Source organism: Eriocheir sinensis, chromosome 64 (genome assembly GCF_024679095.1).
Source record: "Eriocheir sinensis breed Jianghai 21 chromosome 64, ASM2467909v1, whole genome shotgun sequence".
Classification (NCBI taxonomy): domain Eukaryota; kingdom Metazoa; phylum Arthropoda; class Malacostraca; order Decapoda; family Varunidae; genus Eriocheir; species Eriocheir sinensis.
Genome location: NC_066572.1, coordinates 7,455,240 through 7,472,051, shown reverse-complemented (window position 1 = coordinate 7,472,051; position 16,812 = coordinate 7,455,240). Strand labels below are relative to the sequence as shown.

Here is a 16,812-nt window from a genome sequence, read left to right as displayed (position 1 = left end):
CAACTTGGCGGTGTTGTGGGAGTGATAGACTGTACCCATGTGAAAATAATGGCACCAAAGGAAAACGATGTAGTTTATGTCAACAAAAAAAAAATAAACATAGCTTGAAAATACAATTAGTGTTTGATGCCTTTGTTATTGATTAAAATGTGAAATATTCGAGTTAAGGAAAACAAAACATGGGAAAAAAACTTTTATTTGTAGCAGAAAGGTACACATGCAAATGAAAAAGATGACATTAAAATTGCATTAAAATGTCATTTAGAATATGATTTATAATTATTGCTGCCGGTTATTCATATTGAGATAATGGTGGTAAGAAAGCTTGTTAGAGACGTCTGCCAGTGTGAGGGAGGAGGAACGAAAGGTCGAGGTGACCACATCGCGAGCATCATGACTTATGAGTGAAGTAAAACGAGGTTACTTGGTTTCTGTTTACAAAGTTCCAAGTGGAAAAACAACTTTATTGTGAATTCAGTGTATACTTTTCTGGAGTATTGTGTTTACTGAGTGAATTGGTGACCAATCTGTTGTTATTTGTGTCTTGCTTGAAGATATTCATCATTGGATTCAAAGCTATGGTATTAATGTGCAATAGTCATCATAACAAAATACGTAGTAATTAATTATATATGTCAACCTATTTATTTTCATGAGATCATGGTATGACCACTGAAAAACATAGCTTTTTATCTTGGCTCCATTACAAATTCAGTATATAATTACTCTATTAGTGTAATCTAGTTTTCAGCATCTTTTATTATTATGCCAATATTCTAAGCACTCAGCTTGCAAACATGCTTAGGTTTATGTTGTCAGCTTGGGTCGGACTTATGTGAACACTTTACCAAGTGACCTAAGATTACTCAATGCTCGCAAACCTATGGTATTAACGTGCAATGGTCATCATACCAAAATACGTAGTAATTAATTATATATGTCAACCTAATTATTTTCATGGGATCATGGTATGACCGCTGAAAAACATAGCTTTTTTTTATCTTGGCTCCATTACAAATTCAGTATATAATTATTCATATATTCAATAAAGTAGTGGAATCCAGTTTTCAGCATCTTTTATTATTATGCCAATATTCTAAACACTCAGCTTGCAAACACGCTTAGGTTTATGTTGTCAGCTTGGGTCGGACTTAGGTGAACACTTTACCAAGTGACCTAAGATTACTCAATGCTACCATATAGGTATACTACATCTTTGATTGTGAGTTCATCAGAGAGCACTGGAGAGCAGCATGAGTCTAATTAGGTGCTAATGAATATCCTGCCTGCATCACAGACTACATAAAATGCAAATATGATCGGTGCCTAAAGGTGTTATAAGCTAATGCTCATCTCCGTAACATTGGCCCTTGAGCCTGTGGTGGGAGGGAGCCCATTACCCCGGGACACAGGGCCAGTGTGACATCCGGGTTACCACAGTTTCCCCAGGTAGTCATTTATCGACCAGCCCGAGAGGGAGGATGATCAGCTGGGTGAGCTGCACTCCGACTGCCCAGGCCGGGATTCAAACCCGGGCCCGCGTAGAAGCCAGGCATGCTGACCACTAGACCACGGAGGCGTATTGGAGCCCAATCTCAAGTGAACCCACTCACAATGGCACACAATTTTTTTTCTGGTAAATTTTGTGCTTTGAATGAATTTGCTAACCATTTCTGTTGAAAAACAGCAGAGATTATTTTTCACCCCTTCCACCCTAACCTTATCAGTAATAAAAAAAAAAAGTGACAAAATCATAGCCTTTTGGCAGTAATATTCAGCCCCAGCATAAAAAAATTATACTGCTGCCCTATGAAAGGCATCTCTCAACTCTGATGAAGTAGGTGGTGACTGTGGTGGAGCAGCTTCATTGTCATTCCTTGCAGTGGCAGGTGTTATTGGGCCAGCAGATGATGAAGCAGTGGCTGGTGTCATTGGGCCAGCAGATGATGAGGCAGTGGCTGATGTCATAGGGCCAGCAGATGATGAAGCAGTGGCAGGTGTCATTGGGCCAGCAGATGACGAAGCAGTGGCAGGTGTCATTGGGCCAGCAGATGATGAAGCAGTGGCAGGTGTCATTGGGCCAGCAGATGACGAAGCAGTGGCAGGTGTCATTGGGCCAGCAGATGATGAAGCAGTGGCAGGTGTCATTGGGCCAGCATATGATGAAGCAGTGGCTGGTGTCATTGGGCCAGCAGATGATGAAGCAGTGGCAGGTGTCATTGGGCCAGCAGATGATGAAGCAGTGGCAGGTGTCATTGGGCCAGCAGATGATGAAGCAGTGGCAGGTGTCATTGGGCCAGCAGATGATGAAGCAGTGGCAGGTGTCATTGGGCCAGCAGATGATGAAGCAGTGGCAGGTGTCATAGGGCCAGCAGATGATGAAGCAGTGGCAGGTGTCATTGGGCCAGCAGATGATGAAGCAGTGGCAGGTGTCATTGGGCCAGCAGATGATGAAGCAGTGGCTGGTGTCATTGGGCCAGCAGATGATGAAGCAGTGGCAGGTGTCATAGGGCCAGCAGATGATGAAGCAGTGGCAGGTGTCATTGGGCCAGCAGATGATGAAGCAGTGGCTGGTGTCATAGGGCCAGCAGATATTGAAGCAGTGGCTGTTGCTGGAGCAGCTAATGGTATCTTTTCCACAAGTAATGAACAATGTGCTGGGATGGTCTCTAGCAATACTGATAAAGTGTGTATCTACAAAGAATATGAATTTAAGGGTAATTAATAAATTGTTTTAATAAGAATATAAAAGTTTTTGCCATAAACATGCAGGCCAGTCAATATTTCACTGCTGCTTGACTGTTGCTGCTGTCCTATCCCTAGCACATCATGTCAATGCTGAATGGCTCTGGTACCCCTTCAAATACATGAGACGAGCAGCCTATGATGTCATACACCAGTTTATCTACCACAGTTAATGTCATAGTTATATAGGCAGGCGCCTGCGTATCTGTGGTGCCACACGTGTGGGGCACTCAGGTGCTGGGGAAAATGTCATTGTTATGATGGGGCAGGGGTAAACCAGTGTATGCTGTGAGGCCTTGGTGTGGAAGTTCCCTGTCTGAACTGTGCAGCTAATCCCCCATACAGTGAGGGCCTTTTTTACTCCCTCAGGGGCTGTGCAGCTGAGAGAGTGGTGTACATGAGTGTGAGTGTGTGAGTAAGTGTGTGCCTGTCTTGGCTAAAACCCTTCACTGGGGGAAGACAACCAAGGTATTTAGATAGATTGATAGTCATTGACAGATGAACATTAAAAAAATTTCTATATCAAATATGCAGTTCACTGCTATGAACTTATTAACTTTAAGCTAAAATAAAGGCATTGTGGCCAGTATAGCTGCATTCTGTGAGCACATAAAAAACTAACTAATATAAGTTTTACATTTAAAGACATAACAACTAAAAAAATTACCAGTCTGCCGCTGCTCATTCTTGCACTTGGCAATGCAAGGCTTTGATTTTTGTTGTACGTTGTACCAACGCCTCTCACAGTCATCCTGCGTACGGGGTCCACTCCCAGGGAAGGCACTGTCAGGGTATAAATGTGAAGCAAGTTTCTTAATTGTTTCACTATGGCATGCTACTTATTTCCCATAACTTCTCCAATAACGTTTAATACATGCTGTGATGGAAAGCTAAATCAGTACCAATATTTTATTTACATGCATCATAAGACATTAAATTTATAGTTGTTATGAACATGGCCATAAATACTACTTTTCATTACCTACTTTTCTAAAATGCTTTTCTCTAAGTAGGATGATATTACACAATACAGCTATACAAAAAAATTCAAAGCATTAATCTTAATTCCATTCTTTTGAGTACTTCTAACCTAACATTATATCACCAGAAACTGTTTGACCAATGCTATCAAAATAATATTTTAATCTTACTTTACCATTCTCATCAAATCTACCTATTCCGATATAGTCTTAACATAAAATACTTGTAAAAGTGTTGAGAGCCTGGCATGCCCAACCCACCCCCAAAAAAACTCTAAATAAGGAATAAATAAAATAACAGGTAAATATGACTTGACTCTCTTATACTAACCCCCTTTCCACCCTAACAAACTTGGGGACCTACCATGTTAGGTTAGGACGTGTTAGGTAGGACAGGTTTAGCAGGAGTTGGTTTAGTTATGTTAGATTGTTGAGGGAGTGGGGGTTGCAGCAGAAATGGTCATGATGATGCTATTCACATGGAGCAGTAGGATAAAGTATGTCCTGTTTGGAAACTCTGTGGTTGTGTTTGTATACAAAAATATCCATTTGACGAGGTTAGGTTAGTTTGCAAGTTACTTGAATCATGAATATGTGAATATGTAACAAAAAAATAAAAGCATTAACCTTAATTTAATTATCTTGAGTACATTCCAATCTTACATTATATCACCATAATCTGTTTGACCAATGCTATAAATATACTATTTTAATCTTACTTTACCATTCTCACAAAACCTACCCATTCCCATATAGTCTTGACATAAAGTACTTGTAAAAGTGTCCATAGTCTGGCATGCCTAGCATCCCCCCCCCAATAAAAAAAATAATAAACAAATAAAAATAAATAAAGACTGAAAACAGGGCAAATATGCCTTAACTATCTATACCAACCCCCTCTTCCCCCCCAACAAACTTGGCATGTTAAGTTAGGATGTGTTCGGTAGGACAGGGCAGGTTTGGCATGGTTAGGTTTAGTTATGTTAGGTTGTTGAGGGAGAGGGGGTTGTGGCAGAAATGGTCATAATGAAACTATTTAGATACAGAATGAAAAGGTATGTTCTGTTTGGGAGGTCAGTGGTTGTGTTATTATGCAAAAAATACCCAATTGATTAGGTTAGGTTAGTTTGTAAGCTAATTGAACCATGAATATGTGATTACTAACCTTGTTACAGCTTCTGCCACTTCAGTCCACGCTCTCTTCTTATCCTCAGGGGTGATACTCTTCCCATAACACCCTCTGATTATACGTATTTTTTCTTGAATTTGATGTAAGAAGACCGTTTCATCTGGCGACCAATTAAACTTACTCCTTTTCTGCGCTGGTTCTCCGGCCCGTAGATCATTGGGGCAGATGACGTGGTTATGGTGCGGTAATTTCAGCAGAGCAAGTCGTGACGCAGGCGGGGAGATACGGGCATTGACGAGTGACGGAGTAAAAACAGCCTTGGAGGCTGCTTCTATCCGCCACAAAACTCAGTATTTTCTTGTGTTTGCCATTTATTATGTTTCTGTTGTACATTTATACATCTTTTCTTTATTTTTCTTTTGAAATATATACTTAATTCATGTCGGATGTTTACGTTTTGCACGGAGGCGTCCTTAAGGCGGTGTCACACTAGCACTTTTTCCGTCGTTTTTCTGAAAATCGTCGATATCTTGGCTGCAGCCTGTCACACACAAACTGTGTTTCGTCTGAAACTTTCCGTCGGCACAGACCAAGGAATGTAAACAAACATGGAGTCCACGCTGCGGCAAAGATACGCTGCTCTGAACCTAATACTGTGTATTGTGAGACTTAGACGAGCTAAACAAGCCAAAAAGCGTGCATGGATGCGCTCATGGTTGGCTCGTCGGGAAAGAGAAAGTGTGTACCACAGGCTGTTAAAAGAGCTGAGTTTAGAGGATCATGAGACTCTGAAGAATTGGATCAGGTTGGACAAAAGCCAGTACCACAGACTTCTGGAGTTAGTGACACCTCTTATTGCCAGAAATGACACCAGGATGAGGAAGGCTGTCACTGCAGGAGAGCGTTTGAGACAGGTTGAAGCCACTTGCTCTTGCTCTTGCTCTTGCTGTACAGGTGACCCGTTGGAGAGTCAGGCCTTCGTATCGGCACACCCTGTAAAAATAAAAACAAAACAAGCAGTATCCATTACAAATCTTCCAATTCCCTATTTCTTGCACACCACATCTTTTCCAGAAAACTCTTCATGGCTTCTATAATTCTATCATTTGCTTCATCACTCAGTCCCAGCAGCAGCAGCATCCATTCCCTCTCTGTCCTTGCAATCCTCCCATTCACATCCCAGCCCATCTCACTCATTGCCACCCTCATCATCTCCGTCCTTTCTCTCCGGTACCTCCCACACACCAGTATCACATGCACGACAGTTTCATCCACACCCCTGTCACACATCTGACACACTTTGCTGCGGGACTCAGACCACCTGTAGTTTCTTGCATTCACATTCATACACTGCGCGCGAGCTTGGAAGAGAAGATCACCACCCAGGCTTCCATCATACCAGCTGACACACTGCGGGGCTTCCTTTTTCCTGTACCACTCCAAAGTAGTCTTTTGCTCCATCACATGCTTCCACCTCCTCAGACCGTCACCTTTCACTGCACTGTCTATCTCTTTCTTCCACTTTCTCACATTCCATTCTAGACCCTCACTATTTCTGTCAGTCACCTTCCATTCAAAGAAACGCCTCCCTTCCTCTCTGCTCACCCACCTGACTCGCATACCACTGTCACCAACCATTCTCATGCAGTTTTTAATCCATTTGCTCTCATGCACACTCCACAAGTAGACCTTCCGTGCCAATCTCGCGTCATCCATTCGTTCCAGTCTGACTTTGTATCTAAGGGTAGCCTTCCTAAATCTTTCCCTAAAGGTACTCCACCCCATATCACCCCTCAATGCTTCCACCGCTGCATACCTTGGTGCATTCAAAGCTAACCTACCGATCCTATTTTGCCCTACTTCCAATTTATCCATTTCCAACTCACTCCATGTAATCACCTCCATCCCATACATCACACTCGGCACTGCTACACTCTTCCACACCTCTCTCAGCACATCATACTTACATGCTCTCATTCTTGCCGCACTTCCCAGACGGCCCACCCATTGATTAACTAGGCTAATCTTCTCATTCTTTGTCCTTTCACATCCTCTCGGACTCATCCATACACCCAGGTACTTGTATGCATCTGTTTGCCCTAGCTCTGTGTCTCCTAGCCTCCAGGTCCTATTTCTCTCATCTTCTGCCCCATTCACAACCATTATCTGACTTTTCTCACTACTATATTTCACTCCAAAATCTCTCCCATACTCATTTACCACATCTAATAGTTCCTGCAGTTCCTCCGCTGACTCACTCATGACTACCACATCATCTGCATATAGAAGCACACTTACCCTGTCTTCTCCCACTTTTACTCCTGCATTCTTTCTCCTCATCCTGGCTGCCAACTCCTCAGTGTACAGACTGAAGAGAGTTGGAGACAGGATGCAGCCCTGCCTAACACCTCTTTCACTCCTCACCCACTCTGTCTCTAATGCTCCTAACCTATACCTGGCTCTTGTATCCACATACATGCTCCTAATGATTTGCACTATCTTATCACTCAAACCTACTTTCTCCAGTACCTTGCACATCACCTCCCTGTTCACTCTATCATACGCTTTCTCAATATCAAGAAACCCAAGATACAACGGACTTCCATTCTTCCTTTTCCTCTCTATCATCTCATTTACCACACACATATTGTCCTCTGCTCTCCTGTCTGTGCGAAAACCATTCTGCTCCTCACCCAGCACTCTCTCTCTTTCAATCCACTTACCCAGCCTTTCATTCAACACAGCACAGAAAATCTTTCCCACCGTATTCGCCAGGGCTATCGGCCTATAATTCTTCAGCTCTTTCTTACTCCTATGTCCTCCCTTGTGTATCAGAGTCACTCTGCATTCGTTCCATTCCCGAGGCACTCTCTCATTCTCCCATACACAGTTGAATAGCTCAGTCATCCTGTCTATCACCACCTCACCTCCATTCTTATACAATTCATACGGGATCTCATCCAGCCCTGCTGCCTTGCAATTCTTCTGCTTCTTCAAACATACCTCGACTTCCTCTCTGCAAATTCTCTCATTCAGCTCACCCGCATCCTTCCTCTCAAGCGTTACACATCCCTCTCTCACCTCAAAAACTTCACCCAACCCTCCAATCTCTTCCCAGAAACCTTTTATACACTCTTTCATTCTATCTGTGTTCCTGATATCCTCACCATTTACTTTCAGGCACTCCACGGTTTCACTATCAGTCACACTCTCACCCCTCAAGAATTTATACCATTCACGCCCACCTTCTAGGCCTTTTTCTTTCAGAGCCTCAATCACACTCCTCTCACACCTGACCTTGGCCTCCCTAATCTTCCATTTAGTGACCCTCTGTTGCCTTACATACTCTGACCATGTATTCTGATATTCATTCTCTGCCTCAACGTTTTCATGTCTCTCTTTCCTCAGTCTCCTACAAACCTTATTCAGCCTCTTTCGCTCCTTCCTAGCATCCCGGATCTCCCCATTCCACCATGGCTTGTACTTTCTCTTCCTTCCATTCGTACTCACATACCCAATCCGTCGAGTTGCGGCTCTCCTTACATTTCCTACAAACTCACTATTGGCTCCATCCACGTCATGCACACTTCCATTTATCCAGTCTAATTCCCTCAGGTCTACCTGGAAATCTTCCCATCTAACATCCCTCAACCTCCATTTCTTTCTTTCTCTCTTCACTTCACCTTCATTCCTAGCATACAGGTCACATTCCACCACCAGCATATTGTGGTCAGACACCACATCAATCATTCCGTCCTCATCTATCCACATACGAGACACACACTCACGCATTCTCCCATTCACTAACACATAATCAATAGCAGACTCCTGATCCCTCGCACTCCACGTCACACGTCCCTCAGCCATCGTCACATTCAAGTTTTCCAGATTCATTTCATCCACAAACTCATCCAGCATTTCCCCATTCCGGTTCATTCTCTCCCCAAGCACACCCACATGTGCATTCATATCTCCCATGACCATAACTTTCTCTCCGGCATACTCCCTCATAACTTTCCTCACCACGCCATACTTCCCTCTGTTCTCCCTCACGGCTCTCTCACCTTCCACCGTCATGTACACCACAATCACTATCAACCTTTCAGACTTACCCTTGGCATTGACACACTCCACTCGTCCCTACATTTACTTCTTCTACTCTGAAACCCTTACTTTTCCTGTGGAGTAGGGCTACGCCTCCTCCCCGTGTATTCTGCTTCTTTCTGCCTTTCCCAATCATAGCAAACACTTCCCCATCCACACGCACGTCATCTCTTAACTGAGTCTCAGTCACACCAACTAGATCAAACTTCCACTCATCCAGCTCTTTACTCATGTCATCCAGCTTACCTGTGCCCCATCCTCTCACATTTATACAACCAATGTTCATACAGTTCATACGCTTCACTGCCTGGTTGGTGGTTTCTCTTCCTTGCTCTCTAGCGCCTCAAGCATTCACACACTGGACGGACCTAGCATTCCTCCACTTGATCTTGATCTTGATCTTGATCTTGATGTCACAGGTGGCTCGGGATTTCTCCCCAGCCAGGCCTTTGTATCGGCAGCTCCTGTGAAGAGAAAACAAAAAAACATGCGGGAAGTCAATGTTCTCGGGGCAAGATATCATTCCCTACATCTTGCACGCCACATGCCTTCCAAGAACTCTTTCACTGCCTCAATCACTCGTCCACTCGTCTCTCCACTGAGCCCCAGCAGCAGCACCATCCACTCCCTTCCAGTCCTCCCGTTTACTCCACGTCCCATCTCGCTCAAAAACACATGCATCATCTTCGTTCTCTCCCTGTCATACTTCTTGCATTCCAACACTACATGCTGCACAGTCTCGTCCACACCCCTATCACACATCTGGCACACTTTGCTGCGGGACTCAGACCATCTATAGTTCCTTGCATTCACATCCAGACACTGCGCTCTAGCACGGAAAAGAAGATCACCTCCCAGGCTTCCCTCATACCACACCTCACACTTTGGGGCCTCTTTCTCCCTATACCAGTCGAGTTTCCTTTCTTTCCATCTCATTCTTCCACTTGCTCAATCCCTCATCTTTAACTGCCATATCTATCACATTCTTCCACTTTCTTACATCCCACTCAAACCCCTCTCCATTTCTGTTTGTTATTCTCCATTCAAACACATTCTCTCTATCTTCAAAGGGTCGGTACACCCACCTACTTAGCATAACATTCCTGTCTATCATTCGCCCACATTTATTCGCCCATTTGCCATCTCTTATACTCCACAAGTATACTTTCCTTGCTAATCTTGCATCCTCCATTTGTTCCAGTCTCACTTTATATCTCAAGGTTGCCTTTACTAGTCTTTCCCTAAACTCCCTCAGCGGACCTCGACCTTGATCTTGATGTCACAGGTAGATGTAGATGTAGATGTAGATGTGGAGCTATTGCCTTTGCAACGGCAGCTCCTAGTGTTCTCTCGGTCTTGATTTATTCTTCTGTCACTGCTGTTACTATCATTGTAGCTTGTTGTTCTTTTTGTTGTCTTCTCTTTTCCCGTAATAACCACATTCTGTGTATATTGTCCTTATTTTTCTCTGCGTCGGTAAAGAGGAGGCATCCAAGCGGCGCGATATGTTCTCCTGCAGCAGCTGGCAGCGGCAGCGGCGGCGCCTGCACTGCCCGGCGCACGCCCCGGTACCCCGGGCAACACAACAGGAAGTGCTGGAGGTTCTCCTCCTCCGCCCCGCACATGATGCATGTTGTGTCTTCATTGTAGAATCTTTTCCTATCATTGAGTGCTAGGTTATTTGTTCTGGCTCTATAGAGTGTAACTGATGATGGTGTATTGTCGTATATAAGTTCTTCACATTTTATTTCAGGCTTGTATATTTTATATAATTCAAGGCTTCTTTTACTTTGGACTTCTTGTTTCCATTCTTCTGTGTCCCAGCTCCTCAGCTTTTCCTTAATTTCTTCTTTCTTTAACTTTCCAATATCTCTCAGAGTTAGCTTGGAGCATTCTAAGTACTTATTGATGTTTTTTATCCAATTTTGCTGATTTCCTTTTGCCATTTTATATACTTCTTTTAACAAGTTGTTTCTGTTATCTTCCTCTCTTGTTAGATTTTCCTGTGTTGTTGTGATGTATGCGTCTATGATAGATTTCAGATATAGTAATTTACCCTCCATTATTCTCTTCTTCATGCTTGAAGCTCCAACTTCACCTCGCAGCGTGCAGGTTTGGGCGAATCTTGGTGCTCCCAATATATGCCTGTACACACTGTTTTCAATGATCTGTAGTTGTTGGATATCTCTTTCAGTAAAATTTATAACATTTGCTCCATATAGAATTGAGGGTAGGCACACACTTTTCCAATAGGCTTTCCCTACGGTGATTTTATGACAGCTTTTCGCTATGATTGAGTATGTAAGATTGGCCAGCTTTTGTGCCTTCTCTATCATAATTTTCTTTTGTTTAGTAAAGATATTTCTGTTGTTTAGTAGAGTTAGGCCCAGATATTTGATTTCTTCACAGACTTGTATGTTTTCTATCTGTTGTGGACTATTTTCTAAGTTATAGATGATGGACTTGTTTGCTTCCTCCTCCTCTTCTTCTCCTTCCTTTATAGCTTCTTGGCTCCTTCTTGATTGTTTCACTTTTCTGTCTCCCTATATTCAGACTTTCCGATTTTATCCTTTCCGATTGACCTATTTTCCCATTTCTTTATTTTATTTCCCTGTTTTCTTCTTTTCCCTTCTCCTCTTGTTTATCTGCAACAATAAACTATCAATCAATCAAATCTCCTCTTTGCACATCTTCTTAGGTCCTTCTTGATTCTTTATTTTTTCTGTGTACCTAGATTCAGATTTTCCTGTTTTCCTCTTCTGATTTAGTACATATTTTTTCCCATTTTTCTTTTATTTCCGTATTTTCTTCTTCTTTTGTGATGATCTGCTTCTTTTTTCTCTTCTTCACACTATATTCAGGTTTTCCTATTTTCCGATTTGCCTATTTTCATTATTTTTTCTTCTTTTCTTTCTAATTGGAGACTTTTTATGCCCTAAGTTGTTGTCTTTTTATGCATTTTATTTATGGTCTTTTATTTCTTGTATTTTCTTTTCCTTACGCTTAGTTTTATCCTTGGAGGAATAATACATGGAGTGGCCCTCAGCGGGTCGCTCTCTTGGAGGAAGATTCTTCCTCCTCTTGAGCAGGCATTGCCTAACTTTGTAATAACTACCGATGAAGTCCTTAAAGCTCTCCAGTCCCTTAAAACAAATACAAGCCCCGGACCTGACAACGTATATCCTATACTGCTTAACCCTAGAATGGAAACCGTTTGCCGTTTGGCACAAAAATTAATGTGTTTTGAAACTCGCGCTCACTGTGGTTAACCTTGGCCGAATTTTTCAACTCATTCACGGGCATGTATTAGTGCGTCGGGTGCCCTGTTGAGGAGAGGGTATCACAGTCCTCTGCTCCTTCTCACTTCTCTGGTATGAGTGCCCCGTGTGCCATTCGGCACAGCGTTTCCAGTAACGTTATTTTTGTTGTCAAATAAAGTTTTGGAAGTACCCATTTTGCCCTCTTCCGGATTCTATCCCTCTCTCTGTTCCCAAGGCTCTTCGTCTCATCAGCTCTCCTCCTCCTACTGATAGCCTTCTACCTCTTAAATTCCGCCGCGATGTTGCTTCTCTTTCTATCTTCTATCGATATTTCCACGCTGACTGCTCTTCTGAACTTGCTAACTGCATGCCTCCCCCCCTCCCGCGGCCACGCTGCACACGACTTTCTGTTCATGCTCATCCCTACACTGTCCAAACCCCTTATGCAAGAGTTAACCAGCATCTTCACTCTGTCATCCCTCACGCTGGTAAACTCTGGAACAACCTTCCTTCATCTGTATTTCCTCCTGCCTACGACTTGAACTCTTTCAAGAGGAGGGTATCAGGACACCTCTCCTCCCGAAATTGATCTTTCTTTCGGCCACCTCTTTTAATTCTTTTTTGGGAGCAGCGAGTAGCGGGCTTTTTTATTATTGTTTTCTTTTTTTGTGCCCTTGAGCTGCCTCCTCTGTTGTAAAAAAAAAAAAAAAAAGCCTGACAACACCTGGGGAGGAACGATACAACAAGTCCTCGCAGGACAAGATGCGTTGTCGAACGGACCTTTGGGATCCTCAAGTCAAGGTGCAAGTGCCTACATAAGTCAGGAGGAAGTTTGCAGTATGACCCCAAGAAGACTATGAAGATTGCGACTTCTTGTATGCTCCTGTACAACTACTGAGCGGATCGCTGCAGAAGAAGTACCAGTTCAGCCTGTGAGAAACAACAGACAGATTCCTGGTCAAGTTGTCAGGCAGGAAATTATTAGAAACTTCTTTTCCTGAGAAAAGGTAGGCATATATGTAGACCTTGCAGTTAGTAATAGATTACTTTCAAATGTAAATGTGCACAACTCACAGTCGGAGGCATAAGAACAAAACAACGTGGTGATCCAGAGGACTTGACTCCCACTGCAAGACGTTGAGAGTTTTCAACCATTGACAAGTGGCGGAGGGTTACCAACATGCTGCCTAACAGATCTTCAAGAGGGGCACCACCTCCACACCACACATTCTTATCACCTAGTTTGATAACCTACTTGTCCATCTCACATGGCCCATGTATCTCAGCATTCTGCACTCTTGGCTCCATGTCATCCTCTTCAACTTGTTGCTTCGAATAGCATAACTGGCCTCACATACATAGAAGTGTTCAATATACCTAGGCTATAATATTATATTTAAGGACTCCTATACGAGGTATCGCCCGAGACAGAGGTGTCGAAGTAAGTGTGTCTGATGGTAGGCTGGCTGACTGCTGTCGGGACCCAAGCCAGCATGCCCTGGGGGTTGTGTGCGGGAGGAGGAAAGAGGGTAAAGGACAAATGGTGTGTGTGTCATTATCAGGGGTAACCACGGTGGAGCGCAAACACTCGGTAGTTGTAGTCAAGGCTTAATTAAGTTGATGAGTGATGTTAGACTGAGTGAGCAGGTTTTTTACCACATGTTAGTGGGAACACTTGATAGTGTTGTGCTGGAAGCTTCCCCCGGGGTCTATGGGACTCGGAAGGCTCAGGAGGAGCGAGTAGAGGGCAGGAGCAAGGCCCCACCGCGCCCCATGGCCAGGCGCCAGGCGGAAGTGTTGCCAACTCGCACATATTTTTGCTACATGTTCTTGTATAATCTAATATATACTGTAACGTTCTAGACTGTACTGTTCGGTATATATAGGAGAAGAGGGCGAGAGGAGTTAGTCCCAGTCATAGTAAGCTAGTGGTCAGTGAAGAGTCAAGAGTGAATTGTACAACTAAGGAAGAATATTAAACTACAGAAGCTGTGCAAGGTGTTTCCATATCTCCCTCCCACGGAGTCTCCTGACGGCGACACGGAACCCAAGTAACACGTCCGGCATAACAATAGGTTTTCTTCGTGTGTTGGTGCTACTTGTTTCTTGTGTTTACATGTTAGTTTATAATTAGACTAAGTTCTAAGTGTTATGAGCGACAATTTAGTCTTGTATGGCTGAATCCTGTCCCTTGACCCTTAGTTCATCATCAGAATCTCTAAACAAATATATTTACCTTAAGTAATAGTGTTAAAGTCACGCTACCCATATTATTTGGCAGATGATAATCCTGTGTGCGATAACGGTGCCTTATTAGACTTGGTAAATGAACTACTAATTTTACTCTCTGGTTTAAGTGATCAACAATTAATTCTACTTTGAGGTATAATTAACCAACATTATTAAGGAGTGCCCATGCCAGGCACGACATTAAGAATATTTTTCTGTTGACCAGCAGACTTACTATAGTCAAACCATTTCCAATAGTCTGTTGAGGCAGTGGCTTCTGCAGGTCCTTTCCTCCTTCTGCTTTGCCACACAGTTCCAGTTACCTATTTCCTCCGTTTCCTGTCCTGTCTTTCACAAACTGGGCACCTGTAATGCACCACTACTTGATTTACATTTCTCAGCCCTGAGCATCTCTTTGTGGCACCACTTATCACCCCCTGTGCACAGGGCAGAGTTAGTAGCCATTTCTCTTCCACACCAACTACCTTCCTGTATAGATGATTTCTCAGTAATTACTTATTTGTTGTGCTGTATCAGCTGTTACGTGCTACATCAAGCTGTAATACTCAAACTGCAGGTTAATCCAATAAAAAAGTGAATGACTAAGTCATGTGTTATTATTCCCAAGCTCCATTGGCAATGGCGAGTACACATTATATAACTGAAGCATATTACACATTCATTGAACACAATTAAAACTAACTACCCTAATCAAATTAAATGTAACCTAACCTCATCTGACCTAATTAAACTAAATATAAGGTAACCTAACATAACCTGGCCTTTATGCCTGCTCCCAAAATGAAATAAATGGAAATAAATATGATATTAATTTGAAAAATATATCTGAGGAACAAAAAGAGGTAAAATGACAAGAATTGAACTATGAAACAAGAATTGTTGGCTTCAAGATGACCTCAACTGACTAAGAATGACAAGATCTACGCAATGTGACAGGTCAGAATTGAGTCTTGAAAATGATTTCTGATGATTAAGAATGACATGATCTACTGAATGACAACAATTGTCTGCTTTGAAAATGACCTCAGCTGAAATAATATTGCATGCATTTAACCTTTTTACATCCCTCTCCAACATCCTATTCCATTCAGTCACAACTGTTACCATAATCCCCTTTTATCTCTTATATACATACATCAATCAAGTAGCACGTGCCCAATCATATCGTCAACCCTCTTTCACACCTACATGAATGTCACACCTTGGGACTAACACCTTGCCACCATCTGGAAGAGGATGTCCTCCCCCTCCCCGGCACCACCACACTGCACTCAACCCTCCCACCACTATCATTCCAACCTCCCACTGATGTGTTAGATCCCTGAACCCCTACCTACTGTTCTTTACAATGTGTTTATAATGTGTACATTTTTAGCTTAGCGACTGGCAAGACCAAATACACTATATTATTACTATTAACACACACACACTTGACCAATAAGCCCAGGCCACAACAGCCAGCCCAGCACAGTCACCAAAAAGATCAGACCTTTCACAGGACCCACCAACCACATGAAGCCTGGGGTGGAAAGTGAATAACAGATCATGCCGTCACAGTCACCATTTGTTCCAACAGATGAATATTTTCTGTTCTCTGTGCTACACACAGCCCTGTAACACCACCACAACAAACACTTGCACTCACACACACAGCAGAACTGAATCAGCACAGCACCTCAGGAGAAGTGGACCTTCATGTGCCTGACAATCTCACCCTTAGTCATGAAACGTTTCCCACAAACATCGCACTTGAACCCTTTATGACCAGAGTGTCTGAAGAGGTGCATGTCCAATATGCTCTTCAGTTTGAATCTTTTCCCACAAACTTCACACTCATGACTTCTTGCATCAGTGTGTGTAACAAGGTGTAATTTGAGGGTACCCTTCTGATTGAAACATTTCCCACAAACTTCACACTCATGATTTCTTTCACCAGTGTGTGTAAGAGTGTGTAATTTGAGGTTATTCTTCTGAATGAAACATTTCCCACAAACTTCACACTCATGATTTCTTTCACCAGTGTGTGTAACAAGGTGTAATTTGAGGGTACCCTTCAGACTGAAACATTTTCCACAAACTTCACACTCATGATTTCTTTCACCAGTGTGTGTAAGTGTGTGTAATTTGAGGGTACCCTTCTGACTGAAACATTTTCCACAAACTTCACACTCATGATTTCTTTCACCAGTGTGTGTAAGTGTGTGTAATTTGAGGGTACCCTTCCGACTGAAACATTTTCCACAAACTTCACACTCATGATTTCTTTCACCAGTGTGTGTAAGAGTGTGTTTCTTGAGGTTACCCTTCAGACTAAAACATTTCCCACAAACTTCACACTCATGAT

The 16,812-nt window shown here is 42.9% G+C and overlaps 1 protein-coding gene across 3 annotated transcripts in view; it reads left to right on the top strand.

Moving 5' to 3' along the window:
• The window catches only part of LOC126987356 (zinc finger protein OZF-like), a 148,246-nt gene that overhangs the window by 47,438 nt on the left and 83,996 nt on the right, over positions 1-16,812 (top strand). The gene's annotated exons all lie outside the window — the stretch shown is intronic.